Source organism: Mixophyes fleayi, chromosome 1, assembly GCF_038048845.1.
Source record: "Mixophyes fleayi isolate aMixFle1 chromosome 1, aMixFle1.hap1, whole genome shotgun sequence".
Taxonomy (NCBI): domain Eukaryota; kingdom Metazoa; phylum Chordata; class Amphibia; order Anura; family Limnodynastidae; genus Mixophyes; species Mixophyes fleayi.
Window position 1 is genome coordinate 66,348,842 of NC_134402.1, and position 22,321 is coordinate 66,371,162.

At 39.8% G+C, this 22,321-nt stretch overlaps 1 long non-coding RNA gene across 1 annotated transcript; it reads right to left on the reverse strand.

Moving 5' to 3' along the window:
- Positions 1-1,159: 1,159 nt before the first annotated feature.
- LOC142104580 (uncharacterized) lies at positions 1,160-21,123 on the reverse strand. The gene is made up of 3 exons (XR_012679603.1): positions 21,001-21,123; positions 19,726-19,841; positions 1,160-1,590 (listed from the first exon to the last, which is right to left on the reverse strand). It is a non-coding gene; the product is annotated as an uncharacterized LOC142104580 (long non-coding RNA).
- Between the last annotated feature and the right edge of the window lie 1,198 nt (positions 21,124-22,321).

Below are 22,321 nucleotides of genomic sequence, written 5' to 3' on the forward strand. Positions count from 1 at the left end.
CACTGACAATTAAAGCTGGGTACACACTACACTGTTTTCGTCCAATAATCGGCTGAAACAGCCGACATACGACCGCTCGTTCAAAAGTCGGGTCAGTGTGTGTAGTGACACGATGGTCGAAAGTCTGCCCAAATGGACGATTATCGCCTCATTTGGTTGGTCGTACCGTTTAATATTTTCGTTCCAATCTCGTTTCCATTGTGTAGTGTGTATAAACTTCCGACCGATCCACAACAGTGAGTACGAAATTACAGTCATTGCTCACGACAACATGGCTGTAAAAAGTCGCTAAAGGGAGGTTCGCTCTTTCCTTTCTCGTTCTAAACAAGGTTAGTGTGTATGCAGTCCATGGACCGAGCGATCGGACCATCGATCGCATGTAAAATCGCTCGGCATAAAAAGTTGGTCGAAATTTCTGTAGTGTGTACCCAGCTTGATAAACTGCGTAGAAATGTAGGATGCAGCAGATTTTACCTTCACTCTGTTAACCTCTATACAACAGACAGGGCCTGATTCATTAACAAACGCAAAACAAACATGATGTACAAAAAAACGCACATACATCAGACTTACGCACGTTCATGTTCAGCAAGTAGCGGATGTGAAGATACCTCTGTTGATAAATGCAGGTCTAGGTTTGCTCTGCTGTAACAGATAATACTATGCAGGATACGTCCACTACATATATGAAATATAAAGTCACAGAACGCAAAGAAAAAAAAATGACTCTCATCTGTTATTAATATAGCCGTTAATTACAAAACTGAAATAATAAAAAACAGTTATTTTTTCTTTTCTCCTTAAAATACATATATTAGGATGTTATAAATGTCTACTGTACCTAAAATACATTTTTACAGCTGCTCCTGACTGCAAACACATGTTCTAGCATGTATACATAGCCGCCATCACTAGTAATCAGCACTTACACCCGACCTGTAGCTGGTGTAAGTGTTATGACTGGTGTATGCTCCAGTTCCGGGTCTGTGCAGAGTGATTTTAAGCAAAATATGCAATGTACCTGCATTTATGTTCCTTAATGACTCAGGCCCTCAATCTTTGCCCTTATTATATAAAGCATGGTACTAATTGCATTGAGAGACATCATGACATGACAGCCCATCGTTGACCAAAGCAAAGACTGAGTCACTGATATAAGTCAGTGTATAAACCTCATTTATCACTTTCACATGTACAAATAGATGTCTCTGATATAACTCTTTAACATAAGTGTTTTTATTTTTTGGGTTTTAGTTCCACCTTCAGTGACCTTTGTTAATCTATCCCCAGCTGTACACTGTGAATAAATGATTGTGTATTGCGTTATATACAAGTACAATGTAACAGCCTTGTCTTAAAGGATTAAGTGAAATGTGAGTGTAGCTGAACCTTCGTCTGTATCACTCAGGAGAAATAACAACAGGGGCATTTGCTCCGTTCCAGAATAGCCGGGTTTCCTGCTGGAGAGTCGATCTTTCAGAAACAGGTTAAGCCTCAGTCTTGTTATGACATTTCAGTTAAGTAATAATGACTTCTTTGGTCTTTTTCTGTCAACGTTGACAGACTCATGGGAAACACTTGTTCCATATACTGAAATACAGAGGGATTAATCAGTTTCAGAAAAACGTGCACTGTCTGATAAAGCAGAGCAAACATATTGAAACTATTTTATTTCCCATAGGATGCCTGTATATACGTCATTTAGTGTGAATTAGTTCATCATTCAAAATTCTAATTATAGTATGCAAATTAATTATTTTATGTTTAGATTAAATGAGGTTCAATACAATCAAAATTGATGATTCCCATTTTCGTAGGATCTAGGGGTTTACTCCTATTGGTAAATATACTCCTAGGTCTGTTTGATAAACTTTCTTTTTTACGTTTATTGACCAGAAAGAAAATGTGAGCTTGTATTTTAAAGGAGTAAAAAATAATAATTTACATATAAGGTCATATATGAGCTATTGGAAAAGAAACTTTAACATTGATTTGGATGCTATATAAAAATAAACCAGTTAAAATATCTCCAGCTGATCAGATCTGTCCAATCAAATCTGGTATATATATCACAATGGAATGTTCATGGATCATTGTCTGACCAGGACCTTTGTTATACATTTGTTCACTTCCATCATCTAGTAACTATATTTGTACAGTCTTGGTGTTCATGCCCAAATTGTTAATAAATCTGGTTGCTCATTGATGTGTGCTCAGCTGTATTAATAAAGTCATACAAAGAAGATCACTGTAAATAGAACACAGTAGTGTAAAACATAAGGTACTGCTATAGAATAGTAAAAATTAGGGTTTTAATCCTCACTTAAGGAACCCTTTTAGTTTTGGCCATCTATGTATCCTAAATCACATATATAACAGCACAAAAAGGGGCAGATTCAGTTAAGAGCGAGGTTCTGTGGGATGTTACAGTACTAAAACATTGTTTATTTTTGCTTGCACCTTTATAAATAATGGTTTTTTTTACTGTAATACCCCAAAATGCAAGTGGGTGCATATCCAGGGGCAGGCTGGGCTGGGGGGCAGGGGGGCATCTTCCCCCCAGGCCGGTCCCTTAGTGGGCTACTAGGGCTGGCTCACTGGGCCACCTGCATTTTTTTCCTTTAAAATGGTCCTAATAGGCTGCTGAGCAGAGTTTTCCCCCTAGGCAAACATTTTTCAGCCGTCCCCTGAGCATATCCAATGGAATATCCCTTTTAGTTGATCTGCCCAAGAGTCAGATATGTAGAGATATATTTTCAACTGACATATAATGTTTTATTTTGGATCTCTATGTTGAGGTGCAAAAGTTTGCATCTTCTGATGGGAGGAGTTGTGCAGATTAGGGGCGCTCTAAGTCTGTATTAGATGTACAAGAGGTCTTAGTTTTGCACCTAAATGGAAAAACAAGGTTTAATTTTGCTGTATACAATTATTTAAGCCATAGAGGAGGCTAAACCAAGCAGTATTTTAGAAGAAAAAAGTAAAAGTTTGAAATGAATGAAGAGAGTGGCCCTAAAGTTTCCATCATGCACATTTTCCGGAGTATCCGACTATCTGCCAATGTAGATGCAGACTGATTGTACAGGGATACAGATACAGAGGTAGTGGAAGGATGCACTTGACAGTGGAATAAGTATGAGCTGCAATATGGACGGGGTAAACCAGTCCCCTCAATTAGTAGAGTGCAAAAATGGTCCAGCTGCGCTCAATACTTAATGTACAATATAGAGCTAAGCAAAATGGTGTATATGCAACAAAAGCAAATGACAATCTAGAATTAGGTGTCTGTGGATGGGTCAGTAACTGGTCAGTACATGAACAGCCAACAGCATAAACAGCAATAAAAACAATGGCTAAGGCAAAGAAATAGAAAGGAAAGAACCGGAGTTCAAACCAAAACCATAAACAAAAACAGAGCCAGACAGTTCAAAACAAAAATAACACAAATAACAAAACAGACAAATCCAAACAGATCGAATGGCCAAAGTAATCTCAATCGAAACGGCCACTTCAGACAACTCAGGTAGTGGTATTGTGGGTGTGTAACGGTGCCGGAGTGCACGGGTACTACACAGAAGTAAATGCACAGTCAGTGGTTGTTAAGAGTGGGCCAGACTGGAGGCTTATGAAGCACTATGCAGAGATCACTGTAGATTGTCATTTGCATTTGTTGCATATACACCATTTTGCTTAGCTCTATATTGTACATTAAGTATTGATTGTACAGGGATGTTTGCATAGGCTGACGAGTAGTTATACACCTTACAAGGTGGACCAATAGGCATAGCACACTTACACATGAGCCATGTGATCCACACATTTGTTTTAAAATTATCTTAAAATTTTAAGTATTTTCATTTTATAAAATTGCTGCAAAAAAAGAGAAATTTAATCCTCACAGACGTAAATTTGGTTACAAACATGCAAACCTGCATCTGTCCTTTTTCTTGTCAAGTATGCAACCCGGGCTGCATATATAACAGCACATATACAATTGAGGGTGTTAAAAATAATCAAAACAGGTGTAAGCAACCAATGTTTGTGCACCACATTGCTGGCAATTGAGTCTCCCCAATTGTTAGCCAAAGGGGGACATATAAGAGGCAAATAATTTGAAGATATAAACCCTAAGTTTTGATTTTGTGCAGCCACTATGGACCTGCTAATACATTTCACTTTAAGAAGGCTATCTTATCTATATATATAAGAAAATGAAACTTAAACTTATATTATTATTATTATTATTAAACGGACAAAAAGGAGTTAAAAAGAACATTGGGATATCCATGTAAACAGGTCAGTAATATTATGTCTCACAAGTTGTCTTGTTGTTGAAACATGTTCTATGTCTAGATTCAATCAGTGTTAGGTACAGTAGCATGGTAGTTTATATTGCCCAAATATTTGGTGCTGAATCCTGGCGACGGACATGGACAAATGTGTTCTATGTTTTAGCTGTAAAAAAATAAATAAATACATAAATATATATATACTAGGGATGTGCACCGGCGACTTTTGAGGTCTCGTGTTTTGTGTTTTGGATCCGGATTTTCGTTATTTTTGAGGTTCGGATTTGTCTCGCAAAACACTTGACGAAAGGTCTCGGTTCGGATTTAAGGTTTTGGATTCGGATTTTTTTTGAAAAAAACATAAAAAGTTTAAAAATCAAGTTTTTGGGCTTATTTTCACTCCTAGGCTATTATTAACCTCAATAACATTCAATAACAAGCATTTCCACTAATTTACAGTGTATTCTGAACACCTCACAATATAGTTATTAGTCCAAAACGTTGCAACAAGGTATCTTTCTGGACTGCGTAGAGGAGTGGGTCACCACAATATATATTAAAAACCCTGAACTTTTATGATTCGCACCAATAAATGTACCTGGACTGCGTAGAGGAGTGGGTCACCACAATATATATTAAAAACCCTGAACTTTTATGATTCGCACCAATAAATGTACCTGGACTGCGTAGAGGAGTGGGTCACCACAATATATTAAAAACCCTGAACTTTTATGAATCGCACCAATAAATGTACCTGGACTGCGTAGAGGAGTGGGTCACCACAATATCTTAAAAACCCTGAACTTTTATGAATCGCACCAATAAATGTACCTGGACTGCGTAGAGGAGTGGGTCACCACAATATCTTAAAAACCCCGAACTTTTATGAATCGCACCAATAAATGTACCTGGACTGCGTAGAGGAGTGGGTCACCACAATATATTAAAAACCCTGAACTTTTATGATTCGCACCAATAATTGTACCTGGACTGCGTAGAGGAGTGGGTCACCACAATATATTAAAAACCCTGAACTTTTATGATTCGCACCAATAATTGTACCTGGACTGCGTAGAGGAGTGGGTCACCACAATATATTAAAAACCCTGAACTTTTATGATTCGCACCAATAAATGTACCTGGACTGCGTAGAGGAGTGGGTCACCACAATATATATTAAAAACCCTGAACTTTTATGATTCGCACCAATAAATGTACCTGGACTGCGTAGAGGAGTGGGTCACCACAATATATTAAAAACCCTGAACTTTTATGATTCGCACCAATAATTGTACCTGGACTGCGTAGAGGAGTGGGTCACCACAATATATTAAAAACCCTGAACTTTTATGATTCGCACCAATAATTGTACCTGGACTGCGTAGAGGAGTGGGTCACCACAATATATTAAAAACCCTGAACTTTTATGATTCGCACCAATAATTGTACCTGGACTGCGTAGAGGAGTGGGTCACCACAATATATTAAAAACCCTGAACTTTTATGATTCGCACCAATAATTGTACCTGGACTGCGTAGAGGAGTGGGTCACCACAATATATTAAAAACCCTGAACTTTTATGATTCGCACCAATAATTGTACCTGGACTGCGTAGAGGAGTGGGTCACCACAATATATTAAAAACCCTGAACTTTTATGATTCGCACCAATAATTGTACCTGGACTGCGTAGAGGAGTGGGTCACCACAATATATTAAAAACCCTGAACTTTTATGATTCGCACCAATAATTGTACCTGGACTGCGTAGAGGAGTGGGTCACCACAATATATTAAAAACCCTGAACTTTTATGATTCGCACCAATAAATGTACCTGGACTGCGTAGAGGAGTGGGTCACCACAATATATATTAAAAACCCTGAACTTTTATGATTCGCACCAATAAATGTACCTGGACTGCGTAGAGGAGTGGGTCACCACAATATATTAAAAACCCTGAACTTTTATGATTCGCACCAATAATTGTACCTGGACTGCGTAGAGGAGTGGGTCACCACAATATATTAAAAACCCTGAACTTTTATGATTCGCACCAATAAATGTATCTGGACTGCGTAGAGGAGTGGGCACTGGGCACCACAATAAAATATATAAAAAACCTTCAACAGATCTGCATTACACTACACATACGGCTGCTCCTCCATCCTCTCCATCATATACATGTTGGAGTTTTAGCGTGTGACAACCTCTTGTTTTTGATAATGTCAGTGCATTTTGAATATTTTTCAATTTGCCCCACACCACTGAATGTACTTTATCTATGATACGCAATACGCATCTATCTATCTTGACTGCGTAGTGTGGTGGCCCCGGTACACAATTTGGTACCGAGGCCACAATATAATTAAAAAACCCTCCACGTGTCAGAATTCCACCAAACAAGTATCTGGACTGCATAGTGGGGTGGCCCCGGTACCCAATTTGATACCGGGGCCACAATACCTCCTCCAAACATGGTACAGACAATTCGTCATTGAGATCCCAGACAGACAGGGTCAAAGTGTTATTGTTTGACTTTGTAAACCCAAAAAACTGTCCCTGTTGCACATAGTCGTGCAATGAAGACTGACTTTTTCATTTAAAGGCACGATCTTTCAAGTGTAGTGTTTGTAAGTCTAAGTCATATTATACTTTTGGTAAAATTGGTTTATTTTGTTCCTCTTTATGGTAATTAGTAATAGAATTAAAGTATGAAATAGAATTAAAGTATGAAATAGAATTAAAGTATGAAATAGAGTGGTATATAGAGTTGTAGTGTGGTATAGATAGAGTGGTCCACACAATATAATAATAATAAAACCCTCCACGTGTCAGAATTCCACCAAACAAGTATCTGGACTGCGTAGTGTGGTGGCCCCGGTACACAATTTGGTACCGAGGCCACAATATAATTAAAAAATTGGGCATCAACTATCACCGTTGTTTAATATCTGATACACCTAAATATGGACTGCACAGTGGAGTGGCCCCGGTAGTAAATTTGGTGCCGGGGCCACAATACCTCCTCCAACTTCCAAGTGTAGTGTTTATAAAGACAGACAGCGTCGAAGTGTTATTAGTTGACTTTCTTAACCCTAAAATTGTCCCAGTTGCAAATATTCGTGCAATGGACAGTTACTTTTTTATTGAAAGACTCAAGCTGTCAAGTGTAGTGTTTATAAAATATAAACAACAATACAGTAGTTTTAGAGCACGTCAATACCTCTTGTTTTAAATTATGACACGGCATTTTACTTTTGGTTTAATTTCTTGTATTTTTTTAAATTTGGTTTTACTTTTTGAACATGGCAAACGACTGTTGATTGGTCATATAATGCAAAAAAAAAAGGTCCAAGATGGAATTGTCCTTGGGCCCTCACACCCACCCTTATGTTGTTTAAATAGGACATGCACACTTTAACAAACCAATCATTTCAGCGACAGGGCCTACCAAACAACTTTGGCTGAAATGATTGGTTTGTTTGGGCCCCCACACCAAAAAAGCTATTCATCTCTCCCTGTACAGACTAAACAGGCTCTACTGAGGCAAGATGTCGTCCTCATCCTCAACCTCTGATTCCTCTCCCCCTACAGTGTGTACTTCCTCCACATCACACATTATCAATTCGTCCCCGCTGGACTCCACAACCACAGGTCCCTCTGTAGTATCTGGAGGGCAGTGCTGTACTTCATTGAGGAATTGATTATTCATTTTTATAAACATCATTTTTTCAACGTTGTGAGGAAGCAACCTCCTTCGCCGCTCACTGACCAGGTTCCCCGCTGCACTAAAAACTCTTTCCGAGTACACACTGGAGGGGGGACAACTCAGGTAAAATAGAGCCAGTTTGTACAGGGGCTTCCAAACTGCCTTTTTTTCCTGCCAGTAACAATATGGACTGTCTGACATGTCTACTTGGATGGTGTCAGCAAAGTAATCATCCACAATTTTTTCTATTGTGACAGCATCCAATGCAGCGAGAGTAGACATGTCTGCAATGGTTGGCAGGTCCTTCAGTCCGGACCAGATGTTATCAGCATCCCCGCCAGTGCCTCTTTTGGGAAAACTGAGCTTTTTCCTCGCAGCCATAGATGTGGAAGAAAATGAGGGTGGAGCTGTTGGCATGTCACGGTCCTCTTCAGAGGACAATCTCCTGACCAGCAGGTCTTTGCACCGCTGTAGACTTGTGTCCGCCGGAAACAGAGACACAACATACGCTTTAAACCGAGGATCGAGCACGGTGGCCAGAATGTATTCCTCTGACTTTAAAAGAGTGACCACCCTCGGATCCTGGCAAAGCGTACGAAGGGCTACATCCACAAGAGCTACATGCTTGGTGTAATCGCAATGGCTTACCAGCTCCTCCCTCACTTTCTCCAGCTGCTTCTGCAACAGCCTGATCAGGGGAATGACCTGACTCAAGCTGGCAGTGTCGGAACTGACTTCTCGTGTGGCAAGTTCAAATGGCTGCAGAACCTTGCACAACACGGAAATCAGTCTCCACTGCGCTTGACTGAGGCGCATCCCCACTCCTTTGCCTATGTCGTAGGTGGCTGTGTAGGCCTGAATGGCCTTTTGCTGCTCCTCCATCCTCTGCAGCATATAGAGGGTGGAGTTCCAGCGCGTCACAACCTCTTGTTTGAGGTGATGGCAGGGCAGGTTCATGCTTTTTTGATGTGCCTCTAGTCTGCGGTAGGCACTGGCTGAATGCCGAAAGTGTCCAGCAATTTTGCGCGCCACCGCAAGCATCTCCTGCACACCCCTGTCACTCTTGAGGTAATGCTGCACCACCAAATTAATGGTGTGGGCAAAACATGGGACGTGCTGGAAATTGCCCATATTTAATGCCCGCACAATGTTACTGGCATTGTCTGACACCACAAATCCCCATGAGAGTCTAAGTGGGGTAAGCCACTGGGAGATAATTTCTCACCATCCTCATCATCAAGTTCCTCCACAGCGCCAGCTACATCATCAATAGCCTCCTCCCGAGCCACCTCTTCCCGTACAGTGATGGGAAGGTCAGGCTTGACAACCACCAACACCCTTGGACTCGCCTTGTGGATTAGTGATAATTTCTCTTTAGAAGGCAGAGTTGTTTGCTGTTTTGTTGCTGACAGCATAACTCTCTTCAATTTTTTGTAGGGGGGGGGAGGAGGAGGAGGGCTAAGATCCGTGGGTGAAGCTGAACCACTAGTCATGAACACGGGCCAGGGCCTAAGCCGTTCCTTGCCACTCCGTGTCGTAAATGGCATATTGGCAACTTTACGTTTCTCCTCAGATGATTTAAAGTTTCTCTTTTTGCTACTTTTTCTTAACTTGGGCTTTTTGGATTTTACATGCCCGGTACTACCAGATTGGGCATCGGGCTTGGAAGACGACGTTGATGGCATTTCATCGTCTATGTCATGACTAGTGGCAGCAGCTTCAGCATTAGGAGGAAGTGGGTCTTGATCTTTCCCTACTTTATCCTCCAAATTTTTGGTCTCCATTATATGTAGCACAAGATACTGCAGAATGTGTGAACTTGGTAATATTGCAGTACCAATGGACTTATACTGCTGGATTGGTTTTGCAAATTTGGTTATAATTATTATATTATTATTTTTTTTTTAATTTTTAATTTTTTTTACTTTTTTTTTATTTTTAAAAAACTTGGGAATAGTGGGGAAATAACTATGCCCTTAGAAGCACAGAGCACATGACACAGCACCACTGGACTGAACAGGACACGGCACAGGACCCAGCAGCACTACGGAACTCAGCAGGACAGAGCACAGGACACAGCACCACTGGACTGATACTGCAGAATGTGTGAACTTGGTAATATTGCAGTACCAATGGACTTATACTGCTGGATTGGTTTTGCAAATTTGGTTATAATTATTATATATTTTATTTTTTTTTTAAATTTTTTATTTTTTTTTACTTTTTTTTTATTTTTTAAAAACTTGGGAATAATGGGGAAATAACTATGCCCTTAGAAGCACAGAGCACAGGACACAGCACCACTGGACTGAACAGGACACGGCACAGGACCCAGCAGCACTACGGAACTCAGCAGGACAGAGCACAGGACACAGCACCACTGGACTGATACTGCAGAATGTGTAAACTTTGTAATATTGCAGTACCACTGGACTTTTACTGCTGAATGTGTGAACTTGGTAATATTGCAGTACCAATGGGCTTATACTGCAGGATTGGTTGTGCAAATTTTGTGGTAATTAAAAAAAATTAAAGTAGTTTTTGGTATTTTTTTAAAAAACTTTTTTTTATTTTTTTAAACACAGGGGAATATTGGGGAGCACAGGACACAGCACCACTGGACTGAACAGGACACAGCACAGGACCCAGCAGCACCACTGACCTCAGAAGGACAGAGCACAGCACACAGCACCACTGGACTGATACTGCAGAACACAGCACAGCACAGCACAGCACAGCACAGCACAGCACAGCACAGCACAGAACTAAACAGCACAGAACTAAACAGCACAGAACTAAACAGCACAGAACTAAACAGCACAGAACTAAACAGCACAGAACTAAACAGCACAGAGGACCACCTAACACACCCTCCCTCTACCCTGATCAATGCCCGAGTGAAGATGGCGGCGACTAGCGGGGAATTTATAGGATCCGAGTATCGCGAGATCCGACAACGGGATTATGAGTCAGAGCCTCAGTTTCACTTTTGAATTTGGCGCCAATACCCGGATCTGTCTCGGATCCGACTTGGATCCGCAACGTTCGGGTGGGCTCGGATTTCATAAATCCGAGTGCGCTCATCCCTAATATATACAAGTTAACCCGTGCATGATACTCATGCATTCTAGTCAAATCAAGCTACTTAAGGTCTTAAAAGGTCTCATGCATTTGGACCTAGCCCAGGCCTCCTCAGGGGAAGAGCGTTAGTTCCTGACGCAAGCGGCCTTTTTAATGTGTGTTCATGAGGTAAAATTACCTCACGAAAATGAGTTTGACCCCTCAAATTGTAAATTTAGCCTTTACTACCCCTCCCACGGGGGGATGATGGAAGTTAACTGACTTGACTATTCTAATTTTTTTGTCAAATAATGTCAGTATACCAAATTTCAGGTCAATTGGATGAGCCCTTTCTGAGAAAAGTTTTTTACACACACACACACACACAAACGCACGCCTCTACACATGTGTGTTCATGAGGTAATATTACCTCACGAAAATGAGTTTGAGCCCTACCAAATTTCAGCCCTTTTTGAATTTTTTTTCCCACACACACTTTGGGGCATATTCAATTACGATCCCGATCCGCGGGATCGCGCCGGAACGGCCGCGAATCGAATCCGCAGTACCGCTTTAACGTGGATTTTCGTTCGCAGCCCATAGGGCTGCGTACGAAAATCCGCGTTAATGCGGTACCGTATTAACGGCCGTGCTGTGCATTTTCCGCGGTAACGCGCGTTACCGCGGATCGGATCGTAATTGAATATGCCTCTAAGAATTTAGTAGGTCAGTGTATAACTCTGCCCAGCAGGTGGCACTGCAACTTGGGTTTTTTTTTTCACACACACACAGACGCCACTAAGCATTTATATATTAGATATATATATATATATTTAACACACAGCAGATATATAAACAGTGCTAATAACCTCAACGTAACAACCAGTATAGATAACTGGTAGATGGATATACCAAGATATACACAATCAGTCCCGATAAAAACACATAGCTCGTTTAAGAGCGGCAGCCTTGAATCACTTGGGTCCAGATGGTTAATCCGGAGGGCCGTAGTAACTGCGGATAGATAAACAAGTATGGCGCTCCAATGTGTAGTATTGATAGTAATATGGGAAGATGTAATAAAATGCGTACCATATAGATGAAATCAATGATCGTATGGTAGAAACGGAGTTCCTCTTCTGAGGTAATGTCTCCCCCTCTCCAACAATAGCGATAATGTGGGTCAAAAAATAGAGAAACACAAATAGTGTAATAGAGTTTATATAATGTATCACCACATGTGATAGACCTCCACCAGGATCAAATGTTAGCCCGGCAGCAAATGGGTTAATCTTATGAGTACACCTCCAAAAACACCAACAGCTTATACTGCGTACCAGATGATGCAGAGTGAACTCTGCCGGATGTCAAGGCATCTCCTGTAGGTGAGTCCCTAAGCTAGTAATACAAATTTACATTCAGGGTGTTCCAATATATATATATATATGTGTGTGTGTGTGTGTGTATATATATATATATATATATATATATATATTAGACCCACGGAACTCAATACTTTCTAAAGTTCAAGTCTGTGGCAACTTACTTTACATGTAAGTAACTATAACAGATTTCCATCATTATTTAACCAAAGACCTTTTAAGCCGTTATTTACACTTATTCCTATAAGTATCGTAATTCCTTGTGGCATTTGAAGAGCCACATAGCATATAATGACACTACGCTCATAGCCACAACAACATTAAGAAACCACAGAGAGCAATTTAAGTGTCAGTTTTCATTTGCTCCATTGAAACCTCAGTCTTTTCATCTGCATTAAGACGTTATTTGCATGGTCATCGTGACCACGTTTTAAAAAGAAAAAAGTTGTAATAGAAAATCCCAGAGGAGGAATAAAAGAAAAACATGAAAGTGATAACTGCCCAATGAAGAAGGAGTTTGTGATGCTGTGGGACAGAGAACGACAGAGTTCACGGCCCTACAACATTATTTTAAGTGCAGATCCCTAACAACTGACACTAGGTCACTGCTAAGAACTCTCTTAGATGCCAGCTGTTTAGACTGTGTGTAGAAGCAATGTCCAGAGCTTGGTGGGCTCTTGATGGCACCGATGGGATTTGGAAACACGAGACAATAGCTGGCTAGTAGGTATTAGAAACAATAGAGATGTTAATTAATATCTCATTCTAAAAGATCAACATTCTAAGCCATTGTGCTGAATTATTTTATTATTAAATCTTTGTCATAAACAAGGTTTGGTGTATGTAATCTGTGTATATAAATGGTTAAAAACCTCCTTAACTGCATTGCATTGTTTTACCATGGAACAAATGTGGGAAGTAGGTTTAAGAATTGGGGACTAAGTTCAGAAATGTTGTTGTGAGGAGCAGTAATTCCTAGTGACACACTTGATTGTACAAGAAAACCACTGGAAGCCCCATCTCGGTATCGACTACCATTCAGCACTGTAAATCTTTGTATCATTACCTTTAATATTCTAAACACCACCTCCAAACGATCATTGTTTTTTTTATGCTGGCAGGAATACATAATAAATGTAGTAAGATAACTGAAACAAAAGGCAACTTGCTGCCCCTGCAATTCTGCTGCCCTAAGCCTGAGCCTATGATGCCTTCCCAAAAATATAGACATGACAACGATTTTCTCAGGTTGTCACCGACACCTCTTTATTTTCTTTCAGGAGCCAAATAAACTAAACTTTTATACAAGTCTTTTCCTACAAATACTGTTAATCCAAAAGTACACAGTTCCAGTGGCAAAAACTGTGCTGTGCTAATGAAAACGTGTTTCATTGCACTGAAACATTGATTCAGTAAAGTCTAAAGCACAGAAGAGTGGCGTAAATATCTCTATTAACTCTCCTTGGAAGACCATGACACATTAGAGTCAGATGCAGTATGTTTAGAACTGTAGCCAGGAGAGCATGTATAGATAAATGCTACATGTATATTCCTAACTTCTAAATGTGCAATGTTCACCAAAATCTGTGTATATGGTATGGAGCACTGAGGGAGGGCAATGTTAGGCAGAAAATATTGTATTTGTAATTTTGTACTAGTACTGAAAATACTACTCCTATGAGGTTGTGGGTAATTGTAAGTAATTCATTCATGGATCCTCTCCCCCACTGCTATCCTTAGGGGCTAGTAATGATTTCAAAGTAATATATATAGCACCACCAGACCAGTGCCAAAGCTTAAGCAAGTGAGCGGTTGTCTAGGGCCCGTATGCTAACACATATATTGGCATTGGGCTTTTTGCTATAATGGGGATATTGTACTGCGCCGTGGACTATAATCCTGCCCATTAAGCGGTTATGCTGCACACTTAGCTTGTTACCTGCCAACTGTAATAGAAATCAGATATTCTACTGTACGTGTACATGACCAGTTATAACATACATTATAGAAATCTTTATAGAATGGGAGCTTGAGGATAAAACTGTAGGGCCTGCAAGGGACCCTACATAGATATTTAATAAAGAACTGCCAGGTAAGTAAGGAGCCTCTACAATTGTACCCCATGTGACTTTATGCACAGTCCAGTGCACACATGAGAACACCAGTGTGATATCTTCAGGCAGCTGAAATAACAAGCCAGTAAGTGATTGGCTGTTAATGTTGAGCACTGGCAAAGGAGACACCAGCAACCAAACATGAATTACCGTGCTAGCATGGTTGTGTTCTGGGATATTCCTTTACGACAACTGATTTACACCATAGGACAGATTGTGAGACAAGAATTTAGTAGATCTAAAATGTAAAACATATCCTACCTATGGAAGATAGTTACTAGACTGTTTATTTTTAAATCACGGTTAACAAGCTAAGCCTTACACTATGGCACAAGAAAATGTATAATATTATAACCAACTTTTTACCACGTATTTATCATCCATGAACTTTCCAAGACCAATTGAAGAGAGTCTGTATAAACCTATAGCTAGTCTACCACATGCCAATGCTTCTGCCATAATAAGACTAATGATGAGTCACACCGGGATCCAATCATATCCCTGGGAACAATCTGATCATTTATGTATGACATCATACTTAATCTTTGTTGCTTTTGCATCAACATTCTAAACACAATGCAGGCAACTAGAAACCATTGCATTGGAAGTTATAATTGCTATGTGTATAACTCATTTACAACTCAAAACTGGGCAGAAAGGAAGACAGGAAAATACAGACCCCAAAGGCACAGACCTACTCAACATTTATCAAGGAAAAAAAACTAAACTCACTGCTTTTAAATTGCATTTTTAAGGCAATATAAATCATGTGGTGAATTTGCTCTATTATTGGTCATGTTTGCTATGATACCTGATCCAATGTTTAAATTACATCTTAAGCAATAATCATCAGTAAAAGCTAGTTATGTGCTTCCGGTAGTAGTAGGTCAATCAGCTTGTACATGCTTCAAAGAAAATATACACTATGCATGGTTTAATTTTTACCTTAAATAGCTTGTTAAACATGTGGGCATAGTTTTTGATGGGAGGTAACATGACCCCTGTATATTTGCATTATAAAGTACATATATACACATGCATTAAATATAGTGGCAAGGAGATTGCTCCAAGTCAGCCCCAGGTACATGTGTACAGTGCAAAGGAACATTTTCATTGACAAAGCATACTGTATATATCCAATGATTTCACACATTAGTCATTATGTGCCTTTAAATACAGCTTAGTTTTCATTTTCCTGAGGTAAAAACATAAGCAATATTAGGAATAGGAATTCCGAGGAACTCGCCACTACCACTTTTAAGCATAAAGGATTAAACAGGCTGTTAGGAGAGGAAACGACTGACATAACAATGAAGGGAGCAGTATAAGCTATGTGAAAGCCTTATATGCCAGGTGTTACCTGGACTGTTGCTCAGACATCCAAGAACAGAGATGTTCTGAATTCATTCTGTGGCATCCACTATGAGAAATTTGAGTATAAGTACATATTTAGTGAGAGAATGTTGGGGGCGTTTGGGGTCTAATATTCAGGGTGCTGACATACAGACAAGTACTCAGAGCACAGGCGAGTATAAGAGTATTGATTGAGATTTGCACTTGTGTTACTGGAAGTAACATGGTACAGCCAATTTACTGCATTGTCATTCTCATAACACCTATATATAAATGCCTGCCAGCATATCCAATTAAGAAATCTGGGCAAACTTTGTTACAGCTTCAATCTGCCTTGACCATGCCCCCAGTGTGAACCCATCATATCCTGATCTACACTGTCTATGCCTCAGATCCATAGGCTATGCCCCTTTTATAAAAGCTGGTTTATTCTGTGTTTAATGTAGCTAGTCTGAAATTGACTAGTTATTCGTTCTTTGCTGTACTATGGTACTTTACCTGCAGGGTCTTTTGCTAGTTTGGCAATAATTTTGCTAGTTTTATCTTCTCTACAACTTTTAGCTGGCATGAAGCTAAAAGAACCAACATGTGGATTTCCCATTGGTTGGTGGCAGTAGCCAATTAGTTTGGGATAGCTACTCCCAAGCCATGATGAAATCACAGAGAGCAGTAGCAGTCAGCAGTAATTGGCTGCAAATTGCTGCATATATGGCAATAAACAGACTGATGAACTCATAAGAAGGGGATCCATCAAATGTTGAATGAGACCGATATCAAATGCAGTCGGACCAAATCCAGATAAAAGGTTCCACTTAACTTTTTAAATAAGCAGCTAAAATAAAACAGAGAAAACCAAATACACTAATCCCAACATCATCTTCATCTTAGTTCTGAATCATTTTTCTACCCACAGCACAAGCTCAATACCTTGTGTTACCATTAAATCTGCATTCTCTTTTATAACACATGTCAGACAATCTTGATGCTTCCACTTATCAAACATATGTAGAATCATCCCCTTTCTCACAGGATGCAACCAGCCTCTTGATACACAACCTTAATCATATCCCACTTTGACTAATCTAACCTCTTTCTGAATTTTCAATCAAACATAAATTATTCTTCATAGCTCAATTAAATATCCCACCTTTCCTCATCTCCTGTACAACTCTTCAATCTATTCACAACTTCCCCAACTAAAATGGAAAAACACTTAACTACAAATACCTCAAGAACTTCTATCCTGCCTAAGTTGTTGATCATTGACAAATACGTTCCCAGTAAACTGCTGTATTCATCCAATAGCCCCCTAATGTCTTCTTCTCTCATAAGCTCATCCCATGTATAGCAACAAGACTCATGTGCAGCTCCCCAAATATGGAACTCCACCCTTTTGGAATATCCAGAGCCTTCAAAACATTCAAACACTCATTCAAGCCCCAACTCACTCTTCAAATAACTCTCTTGTACAATCTCTTTTATACTCACCGCAACACTTTATCCCAATCCCCCATCTGTAGAATTATTATTTCCACACTTTCTTACATCTTAAGAATTGCCTGTTTTTAAATGGAGAAAAAAAAAGATTTCCAGTTGCAACATCAGGACTGTCCTTGGATCAGGACACACCGTTCCTCATTGACTGTATTGCTGACGAAGAGAGCATGAAAGCCAGGACTCTTCCTTGTAAGGTTTCACTTAAATACACATAAATGATCATGGTAATTTAGTAGGCATCCAGTTCACCTTGTCACTTATTTATATGAAGCATAATATGTTTAGCACAACTGATCCTATGTCACAACTCTGAAACAAGGGCTACCTAAGGTGCGGAGTTTAAATTGTCCCCGGTCTTCTCCAGGAACCCCCGCAAGGAGGTATGGGTTGTACCGCAGGAGACGCACAGGTCACGGTCTTTTACTGAGCCGTATAGCTAGGTATGAGAGAGAGTAGTCAGGTAAGCCGGTTCTGTAACGTGCAGACAGCGGAGGTACACAGGGAAGAATCCAGTAGAATGATCAGACAAGCCGGGTTGGTGACTTCCAGTAGTGAGCGGTGCACAGGGAGAATCCAATAGAGTGATCAGACAAGCCGGGTCAAATAAGGAACCACTGGAGAGCAAGGAGTAGTCAGAACAAGCTAAATAATACACAGGAATGCTGGAGCAGGGTGACCCAATACTCTGGCACCAGCATGGTGTTAGAGTCAGCCTTAAATAGTGCTAGTGGCCAATAAGGTGCCGGCGGCGTGATGTCATCGGCCACCGCCGGGGACCCGAAGAGTGTCCCGTTGCCCGGCAACGCGCACAAACAGAGTAGCCAGCGATCCTGCCGGAAGTATCGGGTCGTCTGGTTAGTGGATAAACCAGACACCTATTACATACTCAGAGAGGGTAGATGCATTGGAGATTGTTCAACTGCACAACTACGGATTTACAATTACAAGCATGTAGTATGTACCTCAATTAATTTCATATACATCATGGTTGTACATGGCACTGTTTAAGAGGCTCTTCTGGCAGTCATTGGGAAAGTCCTGGTGGCAGTGATGTGGCATGGGACAAGGTCTGAATGGCATAGAGGGGTTTTTGTGGATAATATCAAAAATTGTGTTTTATTTAGATATACAGATCCCTTGCTTTTCATTGGGTACTTAGAAAGCTCTTGATATCATTAAGGTTCATTAGGAATATGATATACCACTGGTCCACTGGCCTTGGCTTTGCAAATAATATCAGTGACTACATTTAATCACTCAGCTCAATGAGATAAAATCCCAATAGACCACACAAATCTGCTATGGACATAGTACTGACAGAAGTCAATTGGGAATTAGCTCTCAATCCATCTCCTTCTATATTTTCAAAGCAGAGACTGAATGCTGATAAAGTACTCTCTAGAACCACAATTTAGCAGCACTTTCTTTGATCACAGTCATGAAGTTCTAATTTTGATGAATGTCCTTTGTATCTATCAATGAATGATTAGCGAGTATCAACATTGTTTACAACCATGGATACGCCGTGTTATTCTAGACTGTAATTCCCATTGTGGTGTTAGTTGAAGTGGCCTGGAGATATAATGTGTGGAGGCCTATGTTCCAAGTGGTCCAGACATTCAGCCATATCTAATCTGTCCCTGAAGTTTATTTTCAGATAGTGACCGTATTGTTTACATAGTCACATTGGACAAAGAGCTTTATGAAGCTTGTACTTATTCATGTTGATGTGTTCAAGAATATTGTTTCAGCTACACATTCTTTTTATGCAAAAGCAAGATATAGGGAAATTGGTGATCCAGAGGCCGTACAATTTTATTTGGGTAAACTAGTTTAACCCCTTCCAGACTGAAAGTAATTTACACTTACATGATTAGACCCATCTTGACAGCGTCTATCATCTGTTTAATGTCTTATTCTACCCAATTAAACTGTGCACCTGTAGTAAATTAAATTGCCTATCTCTATATTTGCATGTTTTGCTAAGCAGTGGTGGAAGTGTGGGTGTATACAGCATACTTGCCTACTCTCCCGGAAGAGTAGGCAAAGCTCCCACATTCGCAGAAATTCACTGCATTGAATGGAGGCGGTGGGGCTCAATCACGTCATAAAGCCCCGCCCCAGCTACTCAATGTCGTGAATTTTGGCATGTCATAGTGGGGACGGGGCTATGGTGACGCGACAATGTCACCACGCCCCTCTCCTACCCCTTGTCACGTGACTTCTCCCCCGGGAGATATCTTAACAGTTGGCAAGTATGGTATACAGTATTATGCCATACCGCCACTTCTCCTGCCTTTAAATTTATTCAGCGACTTACCTTTCTTCTTTTTGCCATGTGAGAGAAGGGATGGTAACCAGCAAAGAGTGTGAATGCAAAGTTAAGTTTGGAATGTTCATTGTGGTGTGGTCTGGACACTCCATTAGTAAGTCCGGCTACTTAGTCAAAAAGTTAATGCACATTTACTATTTATTAACAGTTCTTAGATTGTGCTGTGAGGATGTACCATGCAAAGTCTGTGCCCCAAGTTTCGCAATGCAATGTAAAAATGAGATTTCATATTGAAGAGCAAGATTATTGAAATGAGAAAAACAGATGGTAAGGGGGATTTTAAGGCGTTTTCATGCCTGTACAAGGTGCAGGGCAAAGTCGCAAAAGCAGTAGCTGTAAGCTGGCAGAGAATGGGTTTCTTCCTGAAATTTTAATGGATACATTTTTCATCTCTACGGTGTAGTTCAGTTAGACCATTTTTAGACGCTCTGTGCATGACGCAGAGTTGGTCGCAAATTGGACGTAACTTACATTAAAAGATAAAGCATATTTATGCCCATAAAATGAGCTAAACACCTCATAAAGTCTGTGCAGGTCGGCACACTTACACCCATGTTTTGATCCAATTGTGTTATGTGCAAGAAATCACTATTAGGCATCAATAAAACTTTAAAAAAAAAAATATAGCCTAAAAAACCTTCTCTACTACAGCACAAACAACTCCCCATCTGGTGCACACAAAAAAAGTGTTGCTTAAACACACATTTCAAAGTATAATATATGCTTGTGAAGAATGCACCAATCAGCATCAGGGGTTCAGTCGCAAATAGCCAATCACAAGCAGATCGCTAGTGCTGGAGACAGTCATCGGGTCTGATTCATTAAGGAAAGTTAAGCAAAACAACTGAGTAAGTAGTCTCCTGGACATAACCATGTTGCAATGCGAGGGGTGCAAACTAGTTTTCTATTTTGCACATAAGTTAAATACCGACTGTTTTCTCATGTAGCACCCAAATATCAACTTTACATTTCAGTGTACAAATAAGCTATCAAGTATTTGTGTGTTACATGAAAAAACAGTCAGTATTTAACTTATGTGCAAAATAGAAAACTAATTTGCACCCCTTGCATTGTAACATGGTTTTGTCGAGGAGACTACTTACTCAATTGTTTTACTTAGCTTTCCTTACTGAATTAGGGCCATCGTCATCATCCGCTATTTGCCCCTGCCCACACACAAGTAATACAAGCTTCTCAGGCTTATATGCATCTGTTCTCAAACGTTTGCACAATGTGCTTCTTCAGACTTTTCCTCTTTCTCACACACCTAGATGCACTTCTAGTTTATAGATATGTTTCCAGATTGCAGAGAGTAGACATGTTTCTTAATTTGCACTGGTCGGACCAATGCGTTTTTACACTGTGCATTGTAAATGAGGTCCTCTGTGTCTGTGGTGATAAACAAAGTTAGAGAGAAACAAAGCAAATAGAATCAATATATTCTCCACTCCATCAAACCCAAACATGGGATTCCTGGAAAAGCGAATCATTTGTTTCCTGGAGACACCTTGCGTCACTTTGCACCAAATTGAATCTGCCCCAATAAATATTAATTTATCAATCCCAGAGTACAAGGGTAACAATCTGTGAGAATATAGAGTATATATTATATAATACACAAGTTTAAAAGAATTGTACTTTGTTTGGTCAATATTAAAATAAAAATGTATTTTCTGGGTCAAACATTTCAAAGGGAAAAAATGATAAAACTTGGGACAGTTGGCAACTTTGCCAAAGATCACTGTTCATGTGTTGTTTGGGTTTATTTAAAAGAGGACAGATGACAGAAAACACTTCCTTCCAAGGAGATTGTTCCATTAAATGAATCTTTCAGCTTGTTGTTGGTTGCAGCTGTCTTATAGATAAGGTGCTAAGGGGTTAATGGGAAGTAGCCTCAAACATTACTGACTAAGCACTATTTTCCTTAGTTCTTAGGTTGCATTGGCTTAGCCATGGCACACAGTGAAAGACATAAGGCCTCTTCCTCACCCATCAACATGAAGGTGCTTTTCTATCTATCTTCCGGTTGCTAAACTAGGACACAAACTGTTGTAGACAATCACAACAGGGTGATCTAAGGAGAGAGCGATAGACAGCTTCTTAGTACATAGGTTTCTATTTTCAGCTTAGCTTCCTTGATTCAGTGACAACATGTATATTTTTAAAATGAACTTCTAAAAATAGAGTTTGGTGATTGGCACATACATTGAGTTCTAGAACACAAAGTGTGAAATGTACAAAAACATTTATACAAAACAGATAAATACAACATCTTATGAAGATAAGTAGCACATTCTTCAAAAAAATCCATAGTACAGAAGAGGAGGAAACAAAAAAGTAGTACAAAATAAAAGTTAACTATATTGATAAAAAATTATATTTTTGTTTCCTATGTATTAGGTGACCCAGTGTTGACTGCCTGCCTCCACTGCTGCCTACCTTCACTCATCATACGGTAACATAGGACAGGTTACATGTAACCATGGGGTCTATTTATCAAACATTATTTAGCTTTAAAGCCTGCGGAAACATATGTTTAGTATTGGGGCTATTTAACAGTGTAACTTCAATACACCACTAATAT